Consider the following 24,763-nt stretch of genomic DNA (forward strand, 5'->3'; position numbering starts at 1 on the left):
CCTGTGAGAAAAAAACCAAGTGGGATCATGAATGCAGAGTGAGGATGTGCTTGAGAGTACTGTTGAGATGCCTGAGGCAGGGATGAAAAATCCACCTTTCCTCAGAGGAAAGAACCAGCTGTGACAAAAGGGTCGTTTTGAGGCTTTGCAGACTTGGTTTGCCAGAGACACTTGAGGGAACTGGGGCAGAGGAGAGGTTTTCTCCCGCACTAGCAGGACATGCAGGAGGTTATAGCTGTCACTAGGAAGAGGAGAACAGAGAAAATGCTCTGGATTTTCCACAGTGCTTTAGAATGCCACTTCTGCAAGGAAGAAACCCCAAAAGATGCTTAACAAACCAAACCTGATGGGCTGAAAAGGAGGCATATTTCCCCTCCCAAAGTATGGAGGTGGATGGCTGGATGATAAGTGTGCCCTAGGCTGGGATGAGGGAACTGGGGAAACTCGTGTTCATCCTAAATTGAATCCAGACAGGATTAAACAGGTCTCACTTCTGGAACTGCTGGGAACAAGGGAAAGAAAATGCCTGGTTCTGTCATGTCATTTTTCAGAAACCTTGTTCATAAATGGGAAGATGAGGTGACTGGAAGAGGTGTGGAGAGGGAAGCAAGAAAGGGAAAACTCTGGAACCCACCAGGATGTGCTTTGTTCTTGGTGCGATTCAGTGACAGAGAGAAAGAAGATGGTTTCAGATTCTAATTTTTAATCAAGCAAGTGACTGAAAAAGGCAAGAAAGAGAGAAGGACCTGCCCTGGAAGGGCAAAGTGAGCCCTGAGGAGATCATTCAGAAACTGTTTCATTTCTCTTATTTCACTGTAGTTTTTTTTCTGTGCAGTAAATGTATATTTAATCTAGTTGGTTCTAGTAAAACTCAGCTCTGGAATTAACAAACATACTCTTGTGTCTTCTGGGTGTCTCATCATGGATGGGTGGAAGCAAATCCACCTCTTACTCTTGAGGTGCTGCCAGGCAATTTGTGATAGCACAAATCCAAGCACTTATGTATAAGTGAGGTCTCCAGAAGTCACTGACTTGGACATACTGATCATATCAGTAAAGAGAGGGAGGCCTCTGACTGCAGGAGTGACCATTTCCATCATGGATAGTTGTAATGAAAATGATTTTTTTAAAGTCTTGTGTTAACCTTTTTTTTGTTTAAAAAGTGAAAATGGGGAAACAAAAAATATTTTTGAAAAATTGAAATTTATGGTTTTGACCAGTAGCAGAAAGCATAATAAGGTTTTGCTTTGGTTGGGTTTTTGGTGGTTTTATTTATATATTTATGTGCAAAGTAACAGCTTTTGAAATGATGAGACATCAGAGAGCGAAAAGGAAAATCTTTTGTACTTTCAGACCAGTGACATGAATGCAGAACTGGATGCTTTGCTGGGCTTCTAGCTGTGTTTTAAGTAAAGAGAATTTTCCTAGTTTTTCAGGCTGAGTGAAGTTGGGAGCAATTTGCTGTATGATACGGAATACAGTGAATCAGCATTCGCAATGGCAGCTATTTATAGTCACTCTATTTTTATTCAAAGCAAAACAATAGCACTGAATTTCAGGCAGTTGGACCAGACACTCAGGAAGGTCTCTTTGGAAGCTGAGGGGGAAAATAATCTCGTCTTGCTGGATCTTGAGGGCTGAGCTCGTGAGCTCCGCCGGCATCTCCATTTCAGTGCCGTCCTCCGAAGGTGAAATCTGGGGAGCTGTGCTGGGGAGCTGCAGGAGCAGATGCCTCTAAAATGTGATTTTTATCCACTCTTCAGGGGCTATCAGCATTCCTTCTATTTTCTGCTTGAAGGGCTGAGCAATGTAATTAATGCCTGTTAATTTTAACCGTCTCTTCCAGGTTTTCTGTGGCTGTTCCACGTCCTCCTGCTGCTGCTGCAGCCAACGTGGATCCGAATGCTGTGGCTACAAAGGCTTGTCACTGTCTCATGCTGGGTCCCTCATATCCAAGAGCTACTTGGCAGTTTCCAAGGCAACCACCTGTGGAATAATTAAAAAGGATGAAGTGTTAGCGTGCCAGATATAAGGAATTCTTGCCTGGAGAGAGCGTTTCACTTTCTTCACGTCTTGAAGAATCAAAACGTGCTTCTGCCAGCAAAGTTAAGGTAGTACAATTAAAAAGTAATGGTTTATTTTTCTGGCAAGTTTTGAGGTGGAGCAACAAGCCTGACATGGCTGTATGATGTACAGAAATGACCATGGTTCCTTCTGGGTTAATATTTTGGGTAGGTTTAAATGGAAAATGCACGAGAAAGGTGGTGATGGGAAGGCAGTGATCAGCATTTTGTATCAGTAAAACAGTTGCATGGAGTGGTTTGCACTTTATGCCGTCTTCCCTCGGATGATTTTAAGCTGGGAAGGACTAAAATGGAGCATACATTAGTTGGAGCATAAATATAGGAAGTGCAGCCTTCATGCCAAGTACACTGAGATTTCTTTGGCATTCAGTGCAGTGATAGATATAAAAGGAATCTAGGAGTGGGCTCACTGCAAAATGACAGTCGGAATCAAGGCTTGATCTTCATCCCAGAGCTTAAAGGGTGGGCAGTGCCTAAGTCCATGCTGAACCAAACTGATAATCAGGTTTAGCTGCTTCAGTGAAGCAGCAGCTAAAACCATTTTGAAGTCACATATTCCCAGATTCAGAGCTGAAATTGCACAGTGGGGAAAAAACAAATATTAAGCAAAAGAAGCCTGTCAGAATAAGAAAAAAATGGTAAATTCAGTTCTGAAAGTTTGAAACGTTGCTTCAGAAGTTGATGGCAGAGGTGTTAGACTTCAGATCACTGGAAAAGTTCTTCTCAAGTATTATATGTTACTGGATGTATTTGCTCGTTATATCTTCCTTCTCTGCCAGTCATTCAAATATAGTTGAATAGAAAAATATTACTCATTTCTGACAATGGAGTTAAATGGAGAAAAACCACATTCCCATTCTTCCCATAGTCCAAATAACTGCTCAGTTAAGTCTGGTTACCTTGTCTGATGCTCTTGTACAGTTAATTTTAGGCATGATGCTTTTGTGTAATTTATTTTAAGGAAAAAAAAAAAAAAGAGTCCTAAAATTTGAAGTAGAAATATTTGGGATGCCATCTGGGCTTTACATAATAATTTTTTCCTGCCAAAATGTTTGTGGGATTCTGTTGGGATGTGGATGGGATTTCACATTCCATCCCTTTCCACAGCACAAGAAGATCATTGTTTTTTAGATATGGTGGGTCCAAGAAGAAATAAGAATTGTGTGGTGGCAGCTCTGAGATCTGAGGGAATACAAATAGAATATATCCAGTAATGACTCTCACTTTTACGGATGTTACCTAATTTCAACAGCAAATATTTGCAGGTACCAACTGAGTACAGCTGCAGTTTTCCAACCCTGATGCTTGATTTCCTGTCCATTGGTTGGTTGTCATCACATCTTAAATGCCAGAATGGTTTTCTTTCTGTAGTAATTCTACAGCCTGTTAATTCCTTTTGGTATGGAGCTGAGGGAAGTGGGTTTTTCAGGCAAATGCTGTTCTCACATGTGGAAGGAGTGTGCTGGCAAAATGCACCAGGCACAGTGAGGAGGATGCAGAATTGAGACACTCTGTAGGTAGAATGAAGGTAGTTGGTGTGTGTGGATCCAGATCCTTGATCTTTCCAAGCAGCATCAGTAACTCTCAGAGATGGAATTGGGTACTTGTGAAAGAGCACATGAGTGTATTTGTGGATGCCTGATGTAGTAGCAATCAGATACAGTAATGCAGGATTTCCAGGAGTGTACACAGAGGAGTTTCAGCTTGGATGCTTCTACAAAACATCCCAAACACATACAAATACCTCAGTTTTTCTATTTTACCTCCAGTGCTGTGGGTGAGGTTTTTCTCATGAAGCTTAGATGTCCAGGTGCTGCTGAAGCCATAGGGAGCAGCTTCCTGACAGTTCCTGTTCCAGACCCCCTTGAAGGGGATGACTTGTCTCTAAAAAGGTGCCTGTAGAAATTAATCCATCTTTTCCATGGGTGGTTCTGCCTGGATTGAGATGATTTAGCCCAGGTGGCAAACCTTCCAGGAACTTCAAGTGTGCAATTAGATATATTTATATATAAAATTAATTCATCTATGCTTGCTTCTCCGTATTCCATTCCTATTCCAGACTTTCCAGAGCTGAGTGGAGTTGCACTTGATCACTGATACAATCCCCTTAACCATCTTTCTCTTCCCAACTCGGATATTTGACCCTGTCAGTTTTCCCAGCCTTCAGCTGCAAGCCTGTGCTTCAGTGTCATGGATAGTGAAGAGTCCCACAGAGTTTGTTAACATATTTTGTAAGAGAAATAAAAACAGCCATGCTAAATTTAGGCAGCTGTGCTGTGTGAAAGAAAATACAGTAACAGGCAAAATTGATTTCTGGTGTTTTTTATGTAGGTTACCTTCTAACAGTCTTTATCCCTGGGAAGTTTTACAAGACTGAAGGGAGGGAGTAGGTGGTTAGAGGCAGTGATTTGTTCAGTAATTTTAATCTCTTAAAGTGATGCAGTACCTGTTGACATAGAAGCTGTTTCTGTAGCTTTGTAGAATTAGTGCTATATGCACCCAGAAAAGTAAAATTTTATTTGGAATTCTCTTTCTGTGGAAGATTTGTTTTGCTCCATATTGGAGTAACTTGGTGTATTTTTTGAGAAGAAAAAAAAAGGGAAATAGTGATATAGTAACTCTTTCAAAGATTATTTTGATACAATGGTTAATATTTTCCTATTTTTATACCATCAGGTCAACTGTATCAAGAGTCAGTTACAGTGTGGTAGTCTAAAAGTGTCATTAAAATACCCATTAATTTTGTTAAATGAATTGGGACTGTTTCCTGGAATAGGTAGGACTTTTCATCTTGTTGCTTGGAAATCCAGGTGATTTTTGAAAGGGAGTTTTTCCTTCTAACAAAAGTGGAAATGTAGGGGAAATTCAGGGAAAGAGCCATAAGCTCAAGTCACCTTTGTGGAAAAGGGAACTCAAATAATGAATGGACCCTTTTACTTAGGCTTGATTTCCATTTGAGAAGGAGGGAACTGTTTTGCTGCACTTTGGTGGGTGGATGTTTCATGGGGAGCTGCATTGCAGCTTTAATGCAAACAGAATTATCTACAGGGTGACAGACTTTGTGCTTAGGCACCTGATCCCTTTCACCCCTCCAGCTGCTCCTGCTGGGTTTTTTGGATATGCTTTTCCATCATAGTTCTGATGATTTTGCCTGATAGACAACACAGAAAGTCTAGAATAGAATAAAAAAGAATAAAAAAACCTGGCAATTGCAGAAAGGTACTGAAGCTAGGAGGAGAGAAGCAGCTCTTGTCATTTACTGACCTAGAGCAGTGTTGTCTCCAGCAGTGGCCACAGGTGGGTTATGGAGGAGCACAGCAAAAGAATGGGAACAGGATCCTCCTTCTGCACACCCTTCACTGTCCAGGCATCTGTAGGACAGGGATGGACTGAGCTGGATGTTTTTTGGAGGTTTTTTTTTTGCAGTGTTTACTGGATTTGTCTTTTGGAATTCATTAGTGAGAAGTACTGGGGAGTGTAAAGCTCTGTGGTTCTCCAGCCTAACTAACACATCAGCCTGTTCAGTGAGGAACCATCTTCTTTTGTTAACTTTGGAGCCTGAACTCCATTTAAAATCCACTTCTTGCACTAGAAAAGGCTTAAGTAATTCATACATAACTATTTCTATTACAACCATAATTTTCTAGAGCTCAGCTTGCTGCAAGTGTTGAGTCAGTTCAGAGCCTGCTGACCTATATACATGAAATAGGGCCACTTGCCCCACCTCCACTCATCCTACTTCACACTTCATTTCATTGAGAGTCCTCATTAATTTCACTCCTGAATTTCATTTCAAGATTTTAATGTCCTGTGAGTTATCTGCACGCATTTCTTTTTGGTTTTTCCTACTTATTTACTGCCTTTGCTACTGTGAATAACTTTACTATCATCAGCAGATGTTGTCATCTCCCTGTTGAGCCCTTTTCATGTCATTTATGAATTCATTGAACAGTGCTGGGAACAGATCCCAGCTCAGATCCCTGTGGAAAGAAGAGCTGAAATGGCACCAAGTCCTGCCAAAAGCAGGGTGGGTTTGCCCACTTCTGTCCGTAGCACAGCTGAATTTGTGGTAAAATCCCTGTCCTGTTTTGCTACACTTGTAAATGTGGAGTCACTGTAAATAACTTTGTAGGAATAGATAATAATATTTAAGATACAATGTCATTGTTCATCACAGAATTGTTAAGGTTGGAAAAGACCTCTAAGATCACGAAGTTCTGCCCTGAAGTACCACCATATTTATTCACCACTAAACCATATCCTCAAGTGCCATATCCATGCATTTTTTGACTCCACCACTTCTCTGGGCAGAGTATTCCAGTGCTGCCTATTTGTAATTTCACCTTTGAAATACGGGGTGGGCAAGGCATTCACCTTTTTGGATGACTGAGGATGATGTTTAATGTTTAAAAGTCCACACCTGCTTTGTTCACAGCATTTTTCATCTTCTGAGTTTTTAGTCTCAAAACCAACTTGGTTGGAGCCTGCTGGTTTGTCACTCTCTGCATTGCCAGAAAATACTGAATAAGGGAAATTAGGTAACAGAATCAATCTCCACATTCATAAAAATGCACTTGTTTTAGATGATTAGGTGTAGGAAATTGCCTGAGCAGTAGAACTGCTGCTTGCTCTTGTTTTTCAACCTTAACATAGCAAACATCTAATATTTGTAAAACTGGGCCAGATTTGAAGGATCTGTAGCATGAAATAATTTTTCCAATGGTGTCCTGCAGCTGCAGCTTAGGGAAGTAGAGAGTGGAGGACATGAGGAGTGCAGTGTTCCAGTGTCCCACTGCTGCTTCCTCTTACCACCTCTGTTCATTCCTAATTACTCCTGAAATTCTGTTTGCTTTTTCACTGCTCCTCTTGTCAACCACTGTGAAAATTGTATTTCCACAAAGCTATCTGCAGTGACTTCAAGGTCTCTCCTAATCAGGAAAAAAACTAATTTAGAACCCCTCATTTTCAGTGTGCAGTTGGCTGCTTTTTTCTATATACAGGGCCTTAGAATTAACCTACTTGAATTTCATCTTCTGTTTTCTCTTCCAGTCACGCTGTATAATAACTAGCTGGAAGAAAAGACTGAGCATAACTGCTTTGATGCATTTACTGGTTTATCTGTAATAGACCTGTGACCTCACAGTGTGTCCTTTCCAGCATAATTTATTGTTCAGTTAAATGAGAGAGGTCTAGCTCCAGACCTGTGCAGGAGTCTGATTTTATGTGTGTGTATAAGGGTTTCTGTTCTCTGCATGTAAATGAACTGTTGATTAATAAGACCCTTCCTCCTTTCTGCTCTACAGCAGAGTTTTCTTCAAGATCTTGTGGAGAAGTTGATAATTTTTAGGGACTCCCAATATCCACAGAGCCCTTTCAGAGCCCTCCTATCTGTGACCTGCAGACTGCAGTCCATCAGTTGGTGTTTTTAATAATTTGGTTTCCTTAGAAATCTGGCTGTGTCCACGTGCTCCTGGCTGTGTAATTCCTGGTAGGCTTTGGCAGGGAGCAATGCTCAACTTCCCGCACGGGATCCTCTTTCCTGCTCCTCTCTGCAGGCAGGCGCCAGAGCTGGAAGTTCCCTGAACTGCTCTGTCCTGAGCACTGAGTTCCTCTGGGTTTTCATGTGGCAAAGAAGCATTTCTGAGGTTTTTTCCCCTTCCCCACAGCTTTGTCCTGTCAAGCCTTTTATCTTCTGTCACCTACTGGCCTAGCAGGCTTTCTCATAAGCTTCACCCTTCTGGTGCATTTGATAAAATTTCCTCTTGACACATCAGTTCTCAGTATTTTTTTCAGCTTAAAATTTTGCATTAAATTCATTAAAGTCTTTTTTTTTTTCCTGGAATCACAGTATGACTTCTCTTTTTGAAGGACATGCTTTTGAACGCTTTCTTAATATTGTTCTTTATTTTGTTTTAAGTTACACTTACTCTATTCTTCTATATGCAGTATGGGGTCTTTACCATATTAATACCCTTAATATATTAAAGACCCCATAATACTTTGCCCTTAATACTTTCCCCTTTTTTTGCCTGTTCATTTTAGGTTTTTTTGGTATAGCAGTTTCCTTGTTTTTTCATCACAGAATGCCTGAGCTTCTGGAGGACCTGACTAAGCTCAACTGGTCCAACCCTCATGCTCAAGCAGGGATTTTTTTTTTTAGTTGCACAGCTAAAAATAGAGAAAACTACTGTTTCAAGTACTGAACTTGAGTGCTTTGTAATCAGTAATGCAGCCACTCTTCAGCAGTGAAGATCCTGTATGCAGGTCAGGACAGGGTCAAGTTCTGCCTCTGATGTGGGTTTTTGGAGTTGTTTGAAGGAGTGCTAATTAATGGTGTCTAAAAATGCAGTGTTTACATTACAGGGACTACACTGAGAATTTATCCACCTCCAAAATCCTACAGTTTGGCCACTTTAATTTCAAGAGATGATGTTTGATGCTGATGACTGTCAGGTACCTTCACGGGGCTGGGAAATTTCAGAACCACAGAATGGTTTGAGTTGGAAGAGACATTAAAGACAATCCAGTTCCACCCCGTGACGTGGGCAGGGACACTTTCCACTATCCCAGGTTGCTCCAATCCCTGTTCAGCCTGGCTTTGGAAACTTCCAGGCATGGAGCATTGTCTGGAGCTGGGAAGTCTCTCTGTGCTGCTGAACTTGGTTTTTTGTCTTTTTTATTGTGCTTTTGTTGGAAGGGAGAGGTTTTGAGCTTCATGGACTTCCATGCACTTTGAGATGCTCTTGTCAGACAAAATGACGCGAGAAAGTTTTTACCAGAAAATTTTCTCATTGTTGTGGCTCTCATCTTGCTGGAATAATTGAAGGATGCTGCCCCTGCCAGTGAAGTGGAATGAGCAGTTTGGTTCATCTTTCTGTCACCATCTCTGTGTGGTCAGATGAGCTGCTTCCTGCATTCCCTGAGCTGTAGGGAGGGATTTAGACGCCCAGAATCCTCAGAGACCCAGTGCAGGTATTTGAAATGGAGTGAAATAAATCCTACTCTGGTATTTCAGTGTTCTGAACTGGCCAATGTTTTCACTTTTAGGGAGTTTTTTCAGTCATTATGGTTAAGAAAGAGCAATTTGATGCTTGATTAAAAGCAAGGAGAAGGCTTGCAAAGTCTCTTTGGGTGGAAAGAAGTTACAGGTCTGTGGGTGACCTAAAAATATAAAATATGAGTGGAATTTTAAATCACATACAAAGATGTTACAAAATAATGTTGATTGCAAGGAACAGCTTGGTTTGACTTGGGTGCTTGATAGTTTCACCTGGTTTTATTCATTCTTTTATAAATAAGTGAAAAGTTTGCAACTTAGAGATGTACTCAGAGGCTGTATTTCTAGCAGTATATATTCCATTTCAGAGATTATTTACAAAAGCATGGGGTGACAGGAAAAGGGGGAATGCTTCAAACTGAAAGATGGTAGTTTTAGATGAGATATTGGGAATAAATTCTTTACTGTGAGGGTGGTGAGGCCCTGGCACAGGTCACACAGAGAAGCTGTGGCTGCCCCATCCCTGGAGTGTCCAGCTTGGAACAGTAGAAGGTGTCTCTGCCCATGGCAGGAGGTGGGACTGGATGGGCTTTAAGTTCTCTTCTTACTGAAACCATTCTGTAGTTCTGTGAAATGAGGAAAAACCCCAGCATACTCAACAGCAGAAACTGGGTGAGATTAATCTGTCTTTAAAGGTCAGACTGAATTTGTGTTTTTCTGTTCACATATTGTGAATTTGTGTTTTTCTGTTCACAATTGTGAATTTGTGACTTTCTGTTCGTTCCGTAGGGTCAGTGGCAGCATCAGTTGAGCTGTTTCTGAGTTTTTAAGATGAGTTTGTGTCTGGACTTATTCACACGCTACCAAGAAAAGGAAAACCCAAACCCAACCCTGAAGCAGGTCTTTTAAATTATTAGTTGTTAGTGGTTGTTCATCCAAATAAAGGACTGATCTGACTCGCTGGAAATTTTGTGGTGCTTTACCCTGGTTATTACAAGATTTCAGGGCTCTGGTTTGTGTGGGTGAGTGGGCAGTCCTGCCTCAGTGTGCAAATACAGGCTCCTCAGCAGCCTCTGGGTTGATGAACTTTTTCTGTTCTCTTTTGTTCTGTCTGTAGCTTCCTCACTTTTGGGCTCTGCAAGAATGCAGACTGGTCTAAAAACTACGTAGATTACATAATGTAGGGCTGGGGTTTCTTCCAGCTGAGTGTTAGCTGATCTCAGTGTCTAACAGGTTTGAAAAACTCTTCTGCCTACCAAACCTTAGAGCAGGTGTTTGCTTCAGCAGTGGCATTTGCTAATCTCTTTGTTGTGTTAATTTGGGGAAAGACAGTATTTTCTGGAGTTCTGAAGGATGCTGAGAGCTCGGAGTTTATTTGTTCCCATCAAATAAGTGTGGATTGAATGCAAATGTTCAGGGATGGTGTCAGGACAGAGAGGGGTGTTTTCAGTTAATGTCTGCCAAGAATTAAGGAAAATTAACACAAAATTCTTGTGGTTTGGGACAATACTCACTGGAGGAATTGTCTGCTTCGCAGATGGGGCTGTATGGAGTACTTGGGATAACTGGTTTGAAGTGAGGTTTGTGTACAATATGCAGGGGGATGTTTCACCTTCTTTAGATACAGCAGTTTGTAGTTACTTGTTGAGCACTTCTCAAGGGAAAGACCCCACAGTCCTTGCTCAGGCAGAAATCTGACTGAAATCACTGGTAAGATTTTGTTGGTATCCAGAGCTGAAAAAGCCTCTGCAATCAGTGAATAATCACCTTGGTGTTTACTGAGAGAGTTTGTTTCCTTCAAGTTGTCTATTTTCCCCTTCTGTAAGGTCCTCAGGTTATTTCAGGAATGATGTTTCTGGTGTTGTCTATTTTAGGCGCTGGACGTGGGATTTCAGACTCTGCTGAGGTGTTGGCAGTGGGACAACATGTGGCTGGTTTATGGTGACTCCTGCTCAGATCTGTGATGCAAATACCATCTCTTCTGCAGGTTTTCAGAGCTCTGTTTTCCCCTGCAACTGAGGGTTTCACCTAACCAGCATTCTGAAAAGTGACATCTATGTTATCCCACTGGATTAAGATTAATCTCACCTGCCTGTCTGATTTTTAAAGTGAGACGAACTTTATCCAGAGTCTCCTAATTGCTGGAATAATTCCAAACAACAAATAGTAAGATCTTATCTCCTTTTTATCATCGTGGTTCTAAAGAGGGAACTTGCGCTTCCTTCATAGTTGTTATTTCTTGGTGTTCTGCCATAAAAAGCCTGTAACAGTCTAAAGATAATTGGGCAAAGGAAACTTGGTTCTGGATGTGGAGGGGTTTTTTTGTTGGTAGAAGAGCGTGAGCATCCTAAAGATTTAAGTGAAACTCACTTAAAAAAACCAACTTCATTTGGTATATAAGCAGTTTTTTAGAATGATGCTGCTGCTCCTCCTTGAAGCTCTTCCAACTGAAATACACACTGCCATATGCTACTGGAATACCAGCACACGAGCTGGATTAAAATACAAATGAGCAGAACTGCAGTTTGAGGCGTTAGTTCTGCAGAGGGATCCACAATGGTTCCCTTTGTCACTCTACTAAACACCTAAAGTTAGTTTTACAACATGCCTGTGCAAAACATTTTGGAGGCTTTGGGTCTGAAACGAGGATGAAGAGGTTAAGAGGGAGTGAGAAGGAATTTTTCCAATTTTCTTGTCTTAATCTAGGGGCAGGCACAGGTGATGTGATGCCACACATAGCAAATAAAGAGAAAAGAGAAATTTTGTAAGCACCTCAAAAAGCTTGGAGACTTCCCTGGACATCCAGCTATCCTTTTTTTCCATGGGATTAATCAGATATTTGGTAGCTTCCAGAACTGTAGCCATAGCTCCACACTCATCTCTGCTGCTGCTCTTTACTTAAAATAGCTTTAAGACACTAATATTTAAGTGTTAGCTAGGATTTGGACTTTTTAATGTGTGTGTTAATCTTTTAAAATCTACTTTTGTGCTGTAGGAGAATTTGTGGACCATATAAACAGCCTTTGTAATTGGGAGCAGATAGTTTAGATGCTTCATTTTTGTTTTACATAGATACTTGCTAAGGAAAAATGCAAAGTTTCCCTGCTAGTCCTCTGCTGAAAGTTGTTTTGAGACAGAATAATGATGAATAATAATGAGCAATAAATTAACAGGGCTGTATATTGCTGTCATTGATGGGGAAGTGCTCCTGCTGATTTTATTCCAAATGCTGATCCCATAGTGGTTGATACCATGATACTGGGAGGAAACATCTTAGTTTAATTCATGTGTTTTATTAAAGCCATAGATACTTACTTTAATAAAAACATCAGGTACTTGCAATCTTAAAAAGGCTGGAAAACTGTGATGCAAACCAGCTCTTCTCTTCTCTTCTCTTCTCTTCTCTTCTCTTCTCTTCTCTTCTCTTCTCTTCTCTTCTCTTCTCTTCTCTTCTCTTCTCTTCTCTTCTCTTCTCTTCTCTTCTCTTCTCTTCTCTTCTCTTCTCTTCTCTTCTCTTCTCTTCTCTTCTCTTCTCTTCTCTTCTCTTCTCTTCTCTTCTCTTCTCTTCTCTTCTCTTCTCTTCTCTTCTCTTCTCTTCTCTTCTCCTCTTTCTTCTCCTTTTTTTTTTCTTTCTTCTCTTTCTTTCCCTGGATAAAGAAGACCTGACAGAAATGCATGGAAATTATCAACAACATTCCTCAACCAAGTATTCAGGAACAATTGGGCTACTAGTATTTCAATAATTGATAATTAATGAGAATTTATAAATAACACTTTGAGTTCTTTTTACGTGCCTGCTGGGTTTTTTTTGGAAGGGGGAGGAATGTCAGACAAATTTCTGGCATTTCTGTGCTACCTTGGAGACTAGAAAATGTTTCATTATTGGCATATGAGATTCTTATGTAACTTGGTAATTCTGGGAACAAGAATTTTCAGAAAAATGCTGAGCAGTTCGAATCTCCTCGTAAAATTAGAAGATTTAAAACCACTGTGCTAAATACTTCTGTGATGAATTCCCCAGAAATACGAGTATTCCAAGCTCCTGGAATGCATTAATTTTTTTCTAGGATTGCATCCTTAAGGAGTTAAAACTCCAAATCCCACGGAGTGAGTGACACACTGGCAGTTATTACATAAACCCAGTGTGTTTGCTTGTGCAGAATATTAAATTGGGATGCATTGGAAGGTGAGGAGCTGCTGCCTGGTGGCATCAGGAGCAGAGCTGGTGCTGTTCAGGATGTGGTTTGTGTGTGCAGCCCCCAGCACAGGGCAGTGGGAAGGAGGTTGCCCTGATCTCTTACTGCTGTCAAGAGGTTTTTTATTTGTTTTCTCCAAGTTCAAGGTCTGTAATTCTAGTGGGACAAGCCAGGAAAGGACTTGCCCTACTTTTTTTTTGTGTAAAACAGCCTGGCTTATCTTATCCACTCTCTTCAGAACTCTTGTTATATTCCATAGAGAGGGCTTGATTGAATTCTTTTTTTTCAGTATAAAGTGAAAATAGTGGTTTGTCAGTGTTCACACCTGCTGTGTGAATTTCCTGATTCTTAAGTGGATTAGAAATTGCTCTATTCCATTACCTTCTTGGGGGCACAGATAGTCTGACACAGGAATCCACTGATTTGGGATGACTCAGAATTAAAAATGAGTCAGTTATGCATTACTCAGTTTAATTTTTTTTTTTTTTTTTGACTTACAGAATTAGAAATAAGCAGGAGTTCAGAATCTATATACTTTATTTCTTGTGTCAGGAAATGATCTTCCTCATTAGATTATTTCTTTTTGTGTTTTTCATTTCTCAGGGCGCATTTGTGGCATTGGCCAGTTTGTTCTCTTTCTTCCTCTCTTCTCGTGGAATGCAAGGTGTTGGTAGAACAGGTACATCTGAAAGTCTTATCTTTTCCTGGATTACTGAACTGGCTGTGCTGTGCACTTTGGTGCCTCCAAGTACTGTCTAAACTTCAGTCAAAAATTCAGGTTCAGGAGTTGCAGAAGGGGTGGCAGTAAAATGTGTTTGGATGATAGAAGGGCTGGAAAGAGAGACCTGTGTCATGCAAGCAGCAAGCATGTCTTTAGTCACTTCTGTTAAGTGCTTTTCTGGCTAAACCAGTGTCCACTTGCATAAATTCTCATCATATTCTAATAATACACAATCAGAGTTACCATTTACTTTCCTCCAGATTAAGGTCACACATTCTCTTTTTTTTTTCTCTCTTTATTTTCCATGTTACTTCCTGAGGTAACGAGGTGCAAGGAAAATAGCAAATCAGGTATTTTCCATGCCTGTATTTTTGCAGATAGATTTACCAAGAAGGAAAACAATCTATAAAATGCTTCTTTCAAGGCAAGGGAGCACAGTTGGTCTTGAGACAGCATGAAGCAGTAGGCATTACATAGCAGTAACAATAAAATTAAAAACAAAAATTAACTTCAATACTAACTTCAGGATTTTTATTTTTTAGTAAAAGGCAAGCAGTATTAGGACAAGGGAATGGATTAAAGCTGAAGGAGAGTAGGTTTAGATTGGATATTAGGCAGAAATTCTTGGCTATGAGGATAGGGAGGCCCTGGTACAGGTTTCCCAGAGAAACTGTGGCTGTCTCACCCCTGGAATTTTTCAAGAGCATGTAGGATGGGGCTTGGAGCAGCCTGGAATAGTGGAAGGTGTCCTTGCCCATGGCAGGGGGTTGGAATTTGATGGTTTTCGGGGTCCCGTACATCCCAAATTATTCTGTGATTCCATGGAATTTTTAGCTTCATGTCTCTGTATCAAGCCTGTGTGGTTCTCTGCGAAAGAAGAGAAGAACTTTTCCTCAGAAGTGCATCTTGGAGTGCTCTTAGAAGCTCTGCCACCCTAAAACACCAATGAATGCTAAATATTTAGCACGGCTGTTGCTAAAAAGCAAGAAGTTACTTCCAATCCAAGCTTGTTTCCCTTCCAGCTGTAATATCTTGCTGTGCCTTTCTCTCCAAGGATGGACGGGCTGTTTGTTACTTGTCATATTCACAAAGTACCTATGAAAACAAGGTCAGGGACTCGTCTCCCTCATGCAGGAGACGTTGGGCCTGGCGTCACAGAGTCTGTATCCCAGCCAGACCCGTTATTTTCCAAACTCTTCCCTGAACTCTTGCCAATCCCTTGGCGTCTCCTCAGCGTGGGTATCAGAACTGGACATGAAGTTCTAGCCTAGAACTCAGCTTGATTTGTTGCACGAGCACAACAAATCTGATGTCATCAGCCAAGCAAATCCAAAATGTGGATTTGCCCTGCACTGGCTGTCCCTACCAGAGTGATTCAGCCCTTTTCTGGGAGAAAGTGTCCAGGTCATGGAGGAGTAGCCTGAACTCCTTCAAATCTGGGTGACAATGATTTGTTAGGATTTAACTTTCAAGTGTTTTTATTATTATTATGTAGGTTGTGGAAACCCAGGGCACCAGGAATATTTCTCTGTCTGCTCTGCGGTGCCCTGACCCCCAGGGAGCACTGACTTTGACCCTTACTCATGGAGAAAGTTTCCAAAACTTCAAGATAGACCGGAATCCACAAAAGTGTGAAATAGATTATAGAGAGTATTGGGATTTTTAGTATTTTTGGGATTTTTTTTTGTGGATGGAAGCAAGATGGAGGGAACAGGGGGTTGTCCTGGGTTTCTTCTTCATGCTTCTTTTTCCTTCTTCTCCATGGGTTTGGGTGGCATTTTGCAATTGGGCAGAAAAGTCCCCATTGCAGCTCTTTGGGATCAGTTATTGGGTTAAAAGGGAAAATTATCCAGGTGTCAGTTCTTAATTGGATAGTTCAGTCTTAAAAGACCTTGTAACAAGAGATTGTTGGCCATTTTGTGCCTTCTAATGAAGAGTTGCAGACCTCACAGCAGTGAGACTGTTTTACTGATAAGAAATAATAAACACTTGAGTCTGAACACAAATTACTGCCTCAAGTGCCTTCAATCCAGACCCAGAAAAACCAATGACACTGGGACCCCCACAGTAGATGGTTTATAAAATTCCCAGGGCCCAGTCCCATGTCTGTTTGTCCTTCATGTCACCCACTGCTGTCATGGGGAAGCCACCATCCTTTGCAAGAAAAAGCAGTTACCAGTTCTGGAAAAGATGAGAGGACTTGGGTATCCCAGGTGAATTTTCTTACGGACAGAATGAGTCATTTTTGTGTGGACTTCTAACATGTGGGTGAGTGAATCATCAGGTGTTGAACAGATTAATTTTTTTTTAATAGGACGCGCACAAGATAATGTTTTCTCGCTGAGACAACTTGTAGCTGCCTAAAGACAGTATTGCAGAGGCAGAAATACACTGATGTTGTGTGCTTTGGAGATGATACCTTGGGAGATGATCCATGAAACAGCCCAGTGTTGCTTTTCATAGTTCTTGGTGTGCCTTAAGTGGCCTTTAGGGAATTGTTAAGAACAGAAGATTTTTGGCAGGGGGGAAATAATTAAAAGTTGACTGATAGTTGCATAAGAAATGGAGTGAGAGTTTGACTTCGTGATGTGCTTGTGTTACAAAGCAGCTGTAGGTAGCTTGTGCTTGTTTTTCTGGTGATAGGATGGGAGGAAATGGCGTCAAGTTGCAGCAGGATTTTAGTAAAAATTTCTTCACCAGAAGGGTTGTCAGGCCCTGTCACAGGCTGCCCATGGCAGTGGTGCAGTCCCTGTCTGTCCCTTGCTGTCCCTGGAGGGATTTAAAAGATGTGGCACTTGGGGACATGGTTTAATGATGGCCATGGCAGTGCTGGGTAAATGGTTGGACTCTGTGATCTTAGAGGGGTTTTCCAACCTAAGTAATTCTCTTTAAATTTGCACACCTCATGATGTTGATCCAGCATGTATCAAGAGCATGTGGAAAAACAAAACCATGTCTTTGGTGAAGAGCTGTTCCCAAGGCCCATTTCAGTAGAAAAAAAAAAAAAAGGCTGAATTTCTTAGATTGTCTAAATGTTGGGGATTTTTTTTTTCAGTCCGCAGCCAAGTTCCACTATCCAGAATTATGCTTAGTGCTGGCTTTTAATGAGGTCTGAAAATGACAGAGCAAAACCATCTTCCTGTTATGGCTGATTTAGGATAGGAAATGAAGTATGACATTTAGCCATGGGTTGGCAGCATTGAGGGCTTCAGTGAAAACTCACCACAAGTTTACATGAAAAGCTGGTGGTTCTTTCCTAGAACTTCATTTAAAGTTTAGTTTTGTACCAGCACTGTGAGCTCAGGCAGTTTTCTTCATGTTTCATTGGAAAGCATTTCTCAGTAGGTGTCCTTTAGAGGGTTTTGAAGGGATAAAAATGATTTTTATGGACAAAAGGATTTTCTGAGCAGCACCACTTTTTACGTAAGTCAGGACTACAAGCTAGAAACACATATTTTGGTCACCAAAGTAAATTTGAAGAGAGATTCATTCATTGCAAAAGAAGGTGCAGATGCTTTCAGAGCCTGACCAAATCCTTGTACGTAAAAGCATCTTCATGCTCCCAGACTTCTGAATATGGATTTTGTATAGAGTAGAAGGGTTGAACACCAGAAGTGCAATAATAATAAAAAAACACAACACCACCCCCACTCTTCACACCCCCCCCTTCCCAGCTGTCTAGCTCAGTGAATTTCACACCACGGTTGCAAGGCCAGAATGATTATGAATTAGGGTTAGCACAAAATCTATCTATTTGAAAATTTTACAGCATTTTACTGTAATGTAAAGGCTAGAACTTCTCCAGAAGTCAAATCTGAAAAAAGCACAAGGGCAGGGAGGTCTCACTTTGAAAACCCAATTCATTGTGACAGAAAATGAGATTTTTAACCTTGTCTTTCAATCAGAACAAATTGTGCCTTGTCCCCTTGCACTTTGCCATTTGAGTTCTCATCTGTTCTGCACTCCTTCAAGCCAAGATCCACATCCCCACTTGAAGCACATTAAAAATCTTGGGTATAATCAATGTTTTTTGACTACTGATTAATTTTTGATCTTTTTTCTGAGTGTCCTTGGGCAAGGCTCCAGGCTGTCATGACCAAATTCACAGGAGGTGCAGGCTATGGTGAGGTTTTTTTGAAAGCATTACACTGTGAAGAGACTCTCGGAGGGAGTATCTTTATTGTGGTAAAAGTCATACAGCAGGTTTTCACTGTGATTGCAGCTTCAGCATAGCTCACTCTAATTTAGTTAGCCCAAGGCTATAACATACTGCTTTTCAGGATTCTAGAATGGCCATTAATGGGAAGTTGCTGAGAGTGGGTGTGTATGCCTGAAGGAAAGCGTGCATAAAAAATTAAAGCCTCCTGCTTATGATGTAGTTGGTATGTGCTGTTGTCCTTGATCTAACTTAACTGGGTACTGCAGGTGAGAGCAGCACAGCAGTTCTCTAAATAAGTCACTTCAGCCTTGAAGTCTGCATTTGATAAGATTTTGTTGGCCTCAGTAGTGTGCAGCTGGTTGTTACAAATGAGTTTTCATCTGTGTGCTCAGTGATTTACATCCCTGCATACAGAGAAGTGTCTTTGCTTTGTAGATGGCAGAGCATACATGGCTTTCAACTATCTCATGGTTTTCAAATATCCTTACACACTGATGGTATTTCATTATATCTTACAGTAATTGATGATAAAGATAAAAGTCCAGTCCTCAGTGCATGACCCCTTGCTCTGGGCAGTGACGCCTTTCCTAATATTGGCTTTTTTCTTTACATATGAAAAGAAGGCAGGTTTAGATGGGATATTAGCAAGAAATTCTTCCCTCTGAGGATGCTGAGGCCGTGGCACAGGTTGTCCAGAGAAGCTGTGGCTGCCCCATCCCTGGAAGAACCCAAGTCCAGGCTGAGCAAGGCTTGGAGCAACCTGGGATAGTGGAAGGTGTCCTTGTCCATTGCAGGGAGTCTGAACTAGATATTCTTGAAAGTCCTTTCCAACCCAAGCCATTCTATGACTCTGTAATACTTAATAAGACTTTTTTTTTCCAGACTGTTGCTATTCATGGCAATATCAAGAGGTAAAAATTCTTTAATTTGCTGCAGAGGAGTATTTATAGAAATAAGCTCCATCCCAGCTCCCTGCTTGGTGCATGTTTTAAAGGAGGTGTGAGAGCTGTGAATGCATCCTTCAGGGTTCCAGGAAAGCATTGATGCTTCAGTGTGCTGAGCCAGAACACCTCAGTGTTTGTTTAGTAACATCCCCTAGAGATAAGTCAGAGTTCCCCAAGAAATCCCAGACAGAAAGGAAAACCAATGTACATGCAGGAGAAATGATGGTTTCCACTGTAGGTTTAACAACCTGCCTTAATTCTCCTGAGACAAAGTGAGGTGGCTTGGTGGCTCTTCTTCTTCCCACTCCTTTAGCACAGGCTATTCCTGTGGGATTGTAGGACAGGAAAACTGCTGTGTTCCACAAGGCACTTCCACACAGGCCTCTCTTACCCCTCTCTAATTATGCTCAGTGTGGCAGCTACTGCTGTTAAGGACATGCCGCACTCATGGAAAAAAAATTGCTAGAATTTAGCTTTTAATTTATTTGTCCTCCCATTTGGAGAGAACACTTAATGTGATTTTGTGTAATAAAGCCAACTATGTGTGCAGCCACAGAGGTGATTTTTCTAAATTTAAAGTTTCCTTTGAATTTATTCTTATCTCAAACAGATTGGATTACTATAGGCTGTGTCAGCGTGAGTCACTTGTAAGTGCCTGTTAATCCAATAAATCTGAGTGGTTTCCTATGGAAATACTATTTTCTGATTTCTATTTATATGATGGTCCTGGTCTTGTTGAATCCACACTGACTTCACTGGAAATATCTCTTTGGAAAAAAAATGGTACCATTTCCCATGCTAATGGAAATTGCAGTGAAGCAGTAAAATGAAAAATAGCCTCAAGTAATTAATAAATGGTTTAGAAGTTCTTTGTGTCACCTTGATTAGGTATTTTGTAGCAATACTGCCTGAGACTGAAAAGAATCATCAGAGGATTTTGTTTTGTTGTGTTTGCTTTATGGGTTTTTCTCCCCAGTTAATAATGCTGTTCAACTCTCCATACTATATTTTTACATTACCCTGTAAGTTTTTTTCATTGACTTGTTGCCACTGCCCTACTCAGGGCTATTGGTGTTTGCATCACTTTGGGCATTAATTTCCCACCCGTAACATAGTCAACTACTGAAAACTAAACACTTAAGTAGAGAAAAGTAGCTGTTTTAAAATAACTTCAGCCTTTTTCTGTTTTACTTGTGCAGCAACTGGTATTCACTGGCAGCAGAAGGCAAAAGCTTTGCTTTGGTTTGGAATTTTTGCCTGAAATAAGAAGGAAAAAATCAATATAAGATATGTTTTTCCAGCCTGAGATCAGTGTGCTTCTGTACCAGAGAGGGAGGGTCTGAACACTCCTAAAAGCTGGCTGGTAAAACCTGGTCCTCATTTGAGCTAGAAAGTGCAGAGCATAACGATTTATACTATGCATTGGGAATTTCTCATGCTGAGGTGGGGAAAAAAAATGCATTTACTGGAAATAGTTTGACAAAATTCAGTGTTTGTAGCGCGTGTAACAGCGCTGCTACTGTAAGGCACCACAATTTTCATAATCTTAAATTTGCTCATATGTACCAAGTTTCCAAATACCTTCCTTCTCTCTGTCTCTGCTGTTGAGTTTTCTCGTGCATGGTACGAGGGACGGGATGCTGAAAATCCCTGGATCTTTGACGTGTTAAGAGAGATTTCTGTGGATGTTCATGGTGACATATGGAATGTTTATTGAGCCTGTGCAGTAAAATGCTGCTGAGGCAGCTGGGTTTGTAGTGGAGGAGATGAGAAATTTTAATCCCTAACTGTGGCATTTTGTAGGGCAGCTCAAGACTGTGAGGTTGAGATTTTGGATCTCTTAGTGATAGTTGTGTATTGGTAGTGACTCCAGAGATCCTGATTAATTGGGATTTCAGCTAATTTTGCCAGCTAAACATGTGACCCAGTCTAGGGGAAGGTCCTGGTCTAGTGGAAAGTGTCCCTCCCCATGGCAGGGGTAAGAAATGAAGGATCTTGGAGGTCCCTTCCAACCCAGTCCATTCATGATTCTGTGATCTCTCCAGAAGATGCTTAGAAATACAGAGGTTTGAAGGTTTACAATGTCTAGAATAAAATGACAAGAGAAAAGGGAAAACAAAGCTGTGAGTCACATTGCTATATTAAAGATAAGTCATTGGAAAAGCAGATACAGGGATACAATTTACAATCATTGTAAAAGCATATTAGAAGCTCAGAATGGTTTGGTTGGAAGAGACCTTAACAACCATCTTGATCCACCCCTCTTCCATGGGCAGGGACACCTTCCACTATCCCAGGTTGCTCCAAGCCCTCTCCAGCCTGGCCATGGGCACTTCAAGGGATCCAGGGGCAGCCACAGCTTCTCTGGGTAACAATTAGATAAGGTTTATATGAAATTCTAAGGTACAGAAAGATGGATAACCAGCATTGCTAAAGAACATGAAAAAACCCTTGTGAATACATTGGAAATTGGAAGAAGTCGAGGGAAAACGCAGGTCTCCTTAGCAGAGTGAAGATAATAAATCAGAGATACCACACTGAATAAAACTGCTGAGTGTAACTATGTTTAATCATGGATCTTCTGAAGGAACCAAAATCCCTTTGGACTTGCTGTGGGAATAATTTTGGTAATTAACAGGTTTCTTTTGAAAACATTGAATTGTGATTTTTCCCATCTGAGACCAGTGCAGACTCTGGCATTTTACTGGAGAAACAGGTGTGGGCAGTGTGTGTGGGCAGGCTGACTGAGAGGCTTGGATGCCAAATTTTTTAAAACACTGGTAGTTTAGAAATAAGGAATTTATAAGTGTTTAAGTTAAAGTATATTTCTGTGCAGTGGATTGGACAATTTAGGTAAGGCCAAATTGATGCATCTGACACAAGCAGGATGCATAGCAAAAAGAGCAGTGTATGGAGAAGTGTGGAGAGTAAAGTTGTGGTCTGAAACAAACCTGCTGTTTCACACAGACCTTTTTCAAAAAAGAATTCTAAACCAAGAAAGGGAGGGCACAAATGTTTCCAGTACTGGGACATGGAAGCATTTTTTGAATTCGTGGCCAGCAATGTGGCAGAAATTGCCAGGACCTGGGTGAGAAAGTACTGTTCCCTTCTAAACACAGACAGTAACCATAAAACCTAAAGAAGATAATTTTTTTGTGGTTTATGGCCTTGTTGCACTCCCACAGAGTGGGAGAGAAAGGACTTTCACCCCAGGTACTTGGGCACGTGAGCAAGGAAGGCTGAGTTCACCCTGTAGGTTTGCTGATTTGTATGGAATTATGGAGTTCTTTGGGTTGGAAAAGACCTCTAAGGTCACTTAAATCCAACCACCAGCTTACCAGCACTACCATGTTCACCACCACATGATGTCCTCAATTGCTATATCCTTTTTTTTTTTGAACACTTTTAGGATAGTGCCTCCGCCACTGCCTTGGGCAGCCTGTTCCAGTACTTGACCACTCTTCCCATGAACAAATTCTTTCTAATATCTAATGTTAACCTCCCCTGGCACAACTTGAGGTCATTTCCTAAAATGGAAGGTTCACTTAATAGGACATTTTAACAGAAATAACAACAACAAAATGACACACTCCATTCCATAGCCGTTGTGCAAACCTGGCGTTCCCTATGTGCTGCATACTCAAATGGAATTTTGTATTTCCTTTGAAGAGCAGGAGATCCAATCTCTGTGCCATTTGATGGGTTAGGTTTGGTGCTGGCTGCTTATCAAACATTGAGAGCACTGCAGAGAGGGGAGTAGGGGAAGAAAAAAACCCCAAAAAGTAGTAGCAGAAGATGTTTTGGCAGTTAAGTACTTCGAGAAGAGTTGTTTCCAGGACAACAAGGTTGATGGACCTACAAAGTGAGTATGTGTTTTCTTTCCTCTTCAACTGGTTAATCAGTGAGGTAGGAAAACTTGGTTTGTAGGTGAGTTGGGTTACATGAGTTATTTTTAGTCTGCACTTGATTGTCCATGTGGCTCTTTTCAGCTATTTAGGAGATAACTGACATGCAAGAAATCACATTTGCTTTGTGGTTTTTTTAAGGTCATACAGTATTTTTTTAAATGACAATCTAGACTATTAACAGCTCTTTTTGGTATTTTTCTTATGTGTTTGTTTCTCAGAGACATAAAACAGCTTTGTTGCTTCAAGTTTCAAGCTCATCTCACTGGTGGGATGTGAGTTTCTTTCACTGTTTGCACAGAATTTTTCCTCTGTTGGTATAATACATATTTTTTTTGTATATACTAATGATATACTGTCATGCAAATGAATTTGGAATAAATTAAAGTATTAATTTTCTCCCAGAGTATATTCAGCTGTAGGATTCCATTGTGAGATCTATTTTCAACTGGAGTTTGGAACTTGGAATAAGGCAGCACTGAATTAAATGTAGTTGCCAATTTTAAAGGGGCACAGCTCGCATAAAATCACACCCATCTCCAAAATATGTTGATCTATTTAAAATCTGGAGGAGTATGATGAAATCTGTACTCGTGTGGTTTTCCTTTGTATATTTGATTGTACTCTGAGTTCAATTTTTTGATTGGTTTTTTTCCTGCACAACAATGTTTTAAGAAAGAAATGCCTTGTTTTAAAAAAAAAACCACAAATATTGGCTGTGCATTTTAGAGGCAGAAATAACAAAAATAGTGTCCAGGTCATTAGTCAAAAACACACTTTGTAAAGCTCTATTGTTCTGCTAAATTAAATAGCTTCAAGTTTGACTGTGCCCCTTATAAATGAGTTGATGATTTCATACCCCCTAATGATACATGTATTTATTTCATATTGAGATTTTAGAATTTAGGATTAAGAAAACACTTATTGTGCATAGTTGTCTGATGAATTAATGAGATGCTCAGCTTCTTTCTGCATGTGTTGGGGTTCTGCTGGGGCTGAAGGTTGGATGCCATGTGCTAAGACCTGGTGATCACATGAGAAAAATTAAGTTTTATTTTCCAAATACATGATCCTTTATTGTTTTGGGAGAATGACATGGCATAAAAGTGGCCATGCTCAGGTGATCCTGGTGATCACTGAATTATTTCTATATCCTGGAGCTTTCTAACTTCTTGGAAAAGGAAGGGAAGCAGTTTGACAAATCCACGCTGGCATTTACTTGTTGCTTTGTTATCCCTTCCTGGCAGCAAACTGTAGCCAGAGTCCGGATTCTTTCTGACTGGTGTCCTCCTCTTTCCATCTCTCTTTTTTTTTTCTTTTTTTTTTTCCCCCTTGCAAATTACCATTTTCAGCAGAACAAGAACTGCACTGACCTTGAGCGATGAGATGTTCTGGGCTTCATTTTCCACTCTGTCCCTGTCCCCAGTTATTTAGTTATTCCATTATCTGGAACAATCCAGTTCTTCTTCATGGAGGTTTGAGTAGTTCTTCCAGGTCGCTACTTAGCCTAGTAAGGGAATGAGGAATTCTTTTTTGCTACTTCTGCTGGAAGTTTGCTAATTATGTGGTTAAACAGAGAATGTAGCATCAGAGCATTCTTTTTCAGGACAATACTCTCATAGCTCTACTTAGATTTTTCTGTTTGTTTTTCTCGTTGCTTGCTCTTCTTTTGCTTCAATTCCCAGTAAGGTATGGATATAATTTTTCTGTTTCTATAGATTTGAGTACAAAGCACAGAGAAGACATAAGGAACAACC

The 24,763-nt window shown here is 40.6% G+C and overlaps 1 long non-coding RNA gene across 1 annotated transcript in view; it reads left to right on the forward strand.

Annotated features, from left to right (window-relative positions):
* The first annotated feature begins 1,844 nt into the window (after positions 1-1,844).
* Positions 1,845-24,763, forward strand: part of LOC102039626 — a 79,112-nt gene continuing 56,193 nt past the window's right edge. Inside the window, exon 1 of the long non-coding RNA XR_265492.2 lies at positions 1,845-2,111. This is a non-coding gene — a long non-coding RNA (uncharacterized LOC102039626). The remainder of the gene's footprint in view (positions 2,112-24,763) is intronic.

The sequence above is a fragment of the Geospiza fortis genome, unplaced genomic scaffold (assembly GCF_000277835.1).
Source record: "Geospiza fortis unplaced genomic scaffold, GeoFor_1.0 scaffold129, whole genome shotgun sequence".
Classification (NCBI taxonomy): Eukaryota; Metazoa; Chordata; class Aves; order Passeriformes; family Thraupidae; genus Geospiza; species Geospiza fortis.